At 33.2% G+C, this 5,000-nt stretch overlaps 1 protein-coding gene across 1 annotated transcript in view; it reads right to left on the bottom strand.

Moving 5' to 3' along the window:
- nbl1 (NBL1, DAN family BMP antagonist) overlaps positions 1-5,000 on the bottom strand; it is a 12,978-nt gene that overhangs the window by 3,942 nt on the left and 4,036 nt on the right. The gene's annotated exons all lie outside the window — the stretch shown is intronic.

The following is a 5,000-nucleotide window of genomic DNA, read 5'->3' as shown; positions in this document are numbered from 1 at the left end:
AGCGCATTTGGATCGGTGGTTCGTAGTTCGACTGATAGAGTCTGTTTTTCCAAGATGGATTCTGCTTATATACGTGAAGTTGACTGTATGTATAAAATATCTTCTTATTAAACTGTCTGGACACTGTCAAAGTTCTCAATGCTTCGGTTTGCATGTAGGGACCCTCATTATGCTACCGTGTTAGTGTGGGGCTATTTTGAGCCTTGTTAGTGGTATTAACAAGCGATTTTTATTTGTCATTACTCTACGCCCCATATACTAGCGTTATACTAGCGTTATAGGCTAAATTGTTTTTAGAGATAAAACTATTTACATTCGATAATCATGAAAACAAATCTCAGATAACGGTTGACTAGGTAACAATGTGTAATTAGACCAAAGGTTCATTTTGCGCTGGAGTTCTCCTTTAAGCAGAAAATACTCAGCAATGCGGTCGACTTATGAACTTACACATGGTGTGTGTTAAAGCAGATTAATAACACCACATACACACAAAAATAACGGTAAAAACTTGTTTCACCACAGGGGGACTTTAACGCTAATCAGTGACTGACTACCCAGCGAACAGGGAACGTTCTTTCAAGGTTATAAACAAACGTTCTTCCAGTAACATTAATAGAACGTTTGTTCGAAGTTATCTAGTGTATAATAATGTTCTCAAAACGTTAGCATGAAAACATGAACGTTTTTTTAAATGTTACTTCTTGTTTCAGAACGTTCAAAAGTAACGTTCCCATAATGTTTGAACAATGATTTAATGGAACATCCCTTAACGTTCACAAAACATTTTCGAGCATTCAGAAATAACGTTTTCATAACAAAACGTTCTTGGAAGATATTTGTATCGGCTAGAAACAAACAGTAGAACTCACTGTCAACCAACTAATCTCCAGGAGAAAGAAAGACCCTTTAAGTAGTTGCAACAAGCAGTCAACAGAGTGAAATCTGAGATGAAGCCTCGATGTTGGTCTATAAATGAGACCCTGCGCGGCTCTGGTTAGCACGCTGTGTGACGCCAGGCTAGCGCTAGTCTACTGTAAGTGCTCAGGGTCAGATCAGGTTCTGTCACATCACTGCCCCAGTCTGTGTTATTCACCGAACATGAACTGCTCTCTATCAAAACCAGATTGTATGAAAGAACATAATAAGTAGCAGAGAGCGGCCCCTTTGAGTCCGCGGCTAACGCTAACAGAGAACCAGAACATGATGTTAGCGCGTAAATATAGCAAAAGCTTTTCAAGTCCAACATTCTTTGTGCGTCACAACGTTCAGTTAACATCAATACAGCGATTCTCAGATCTCCACGGGTGAGAACCAGGGCAAGACTTTATTTTCATATGCACATACACACACACACACACACACACACACACACACACACACACACACACACTGGTGATCCAACATTCCTGTCGTCTGCCAGGCAAAGCTAAATAAACTCCAACACTAGAGGGCAGAACTAAAGCCCACTGCTAAATACTGTAAATACACAAACCCGACAGACACACACACACACACACACACACACTCAGTTACAACACGCCGTGTTCTCTGCGCAAGACTGATGAGTGTGTTTGTTGTCTTTCAACACGCCTCATGAAGAGTCTCTGGCGAGTCCATCCATCACTGCGCTGATGTTAAATAGGTATTTGTGTTTGTGTTCCAGTGCGCCACACGCCACATCCATCACTCCAGCGGACGAGGAGCTAACAGTGACAAACTCACACGCAACTACACACAACTACACACACTGCACCACTTCTGGAGACTTACAAGGACATTTGGGACAATTTGCAATAGTGAAAATTGCATTGTAACTCAATCAAAATTGCGACTACATGATCATATTTGTGCCGAATCTGTCGTTTTCACTATTACTACAAATATGAGTTCAGTCGTTTTCACTATTACTACAAATATGAAATCAGTCGTTTTCACTATTACTACAAATATGAAATCAGTCGTTTTCACTATTACTACAAATATGAAATCAGTCGTTTTCACTATTACTACAAATATGAAATCAGTCGTTTTCACTATTACTACAAATATGAAATCAGTCGTTTTCACTATTACTACAAATATGAGATCAGTCGTTTTCACTATTACTACAAATATGAGATCAGTCGTTTTCACTATTACTACAAATATGAAATCAGTCGTTTTCACTATTACTACAAATATGAAATCAGTCGTTTTCACTATTACTACAAATATGAAATCAGTCGTTTTCACTATTACTACAAATATGAGATCAGTCGTTTTCACTATTACTACAAATATGAGATCTGTCGTTTTCACTATTACTACAAATATGAGATCTGTCGTTTTCACTATTACTACAAATATGAGATCAGTCGTTTTCACTATTACTACAAATATGAGATCTGTCGTTTTCACTATTACTACAAATATGAGATCAGTCGTTTTCACTATTACTACAAATATGAAATCAGTCGTTTTCACTATTACTACAAATATGATATCAGTCGTTTTCACTATTACTACAAATATGATATCAGTCGTTTTCACTATTACTACAAATATGAGATCAGTCGTTTTCACTATTACTACAAATATGAGATCAGTCGTTTTCACTATTACTACAAATATGAAATCAGTCGTTTTCACTATTACTACAAATATGAAATCAGTCGTTTTCACTATTACTACAAATATGAAATCAGTCGTTTTCACTATTACTACAAATATGAAATCAGTCGTTTTCACTATTACTACAAATATGAGATCAGTCGTTTTCACTATTACTACAAATATGAGATCAGTCGTTTTCACTATTACTACAAATATGAAATCAGTCGTTTTCACTATTACTACAAATATGAAATCAGTCGTTTTCACTATTACTACAAATATGAAATCAGTCGTTTTCACTATTACTACAAATATGATATCAGTCGTTTTCACTATTACTACAAATATGAGATCTGTCGTTTTCACTATTACTACAAATATGAGATCAGTCGTTTTCACTATTACTACAAATATGAAATCAGTCGTTTTCACTATTACTACAAATATGATATCAGTCGTTTTCACTATTACTACAAATATGAGATCAGTCGTTTTCACTATTACTACAAATATGAAATCAGTCGTTTTCACTATTACTACAAATATGATATCAGTCGTTTTCACTATTACTACAAATATGATATCAGTCGTTTTCACTATTACTACAAATATGAGATCAGTCGTTTTCACTATTACTACAAATATGAGATCAGTCGTTTTCACTATTACTACAAATATGAAATCAGTCGTTTTCACTATTACTACAAATATGAGATCAGTCGTTTTCACTATTACTACAAATATGAAATCAGTCGTTTTCACTATTACTACAAATATGATATCAGTCGTTTTCACTATTACTACAAATATGAGATCTGTCGTTTTCACTATTACTACAAATATGAAATCAGTCGTTTTCACTATTACTACAAATATGAGATCAGTCGTTTTCACTATTACTACAAATATGAGATCAGTCGTTTTCACTATTACTACAAATATGAGATCAGTCGTTTTCACTATTACTACAAATATGAAATCAGTCGTTTTCACTATTACTACAAATATGAAATCAGTCGTTTTCACTATTACTACAAATATGAAATCAGTCGTTTTCACTATTACTACAAATATGAGATCAGTCGTTTTCACTATTACTACAAATATGAAATCAGTCGTTTTCACTATTACTACAAATATGAGATCAGTCGTTTTCACTATTACTACAAATATGAAATCAGTCGTTTTCACTATTACTACAAATATGAAATCAGTCGTTTTCACTATTACTACAAATATGAAATCAGTCGTTTTCACTATTACTACAAATATGAAATCAGTCGTTTTCACTATTACTACAAATATGAAATCAGTCGTTTTCACTATTACTACAAATATGAAATCAGTCGTTTTCACTATTACTACAAATATGAAATCAGTCGTTTTCACTATTACTACAAATATGAAATCAGTCGTTTTCACTATTACTACAAATATGAAATCAGTCGTTTTCACTATTACTACAAATATGAAATCAGTCGTTTTCACTATTACTACAAATATGAAATCAGTCGTTTTCACTATTACTACAAATATGAGATCAGTCGTTTTCACTATTACTACAAATATGAAATCAGTCGTTTTCACTATTACTACAAATATGAAATCAGTCGTTTTCACTATTACTACAAATATGAGATCAGTCGTTTTCACTATTACTACAAATATGAAATCAGTCGTTTTCACTATTACTACAAATATGAGATCAGTCGTTTTCACTATTACTACAAATATGAAATCAGTCGTTTTCACTATTACTACAAATATGAGATCAGTCGTTTTCACTATTACTACAAATATGAAATCAGTCGTTTTCACTATTACTACAAATATGAGATCAGTCGTTTTCACTATTACTACAAATATGAGATCATTCGTTTTCACTATTACTACAAATATGAAATCTGTCGTTTTCACTATAACTACAAATATGAAATCTGTCGTTTTCACTATTACTACAAATATGAGCTCAGTCGTTTTCACTATTACTACAAATATGAGATCAGTCGTTTTCACTATTACAACAAATATGAGATCAGTCGTTTTCACTATTACTACAAATATGAGATCAGTCGTTTTCACTATTACTACAAATATGAGATCAGTCGTTTTCACTATTACTACAAATATGAAATCAGTCGTTTTCACTATTACTACAAATATGAGATCTGTCGTTTTCACTATTACTACAAATATGAAATCTGTCGTTTTCACTATTACTACAAATATGAAATCTGTCGTTTTCACTATTACTACAAATATGAAATCTGTCGTTTTCACTATTACAACAAATATGAAATCTGTCGTTTTCACTATTACTACAAATATGAAATCTGTCGTTTTCACTATTACTACAAATATGAAATCTGTCGTTTTCACTATTACTACAAATATGAGATCAGTCG

This window comes from Phoxinus phoxinus (assembly GCF_949152265.1).
Source record: "Phoxinus phoxinus genome assembly, chromosome: 20".
NCBI lineage: Eukaryota > Metazoa > Chordata > Actinopteri > Cypriniformes > Leuciscidae > Phoxinus > Phoxinus phoxinus.
This window is presented reverse-complemented; position numbering and strand designations above follow the sequence as displayed.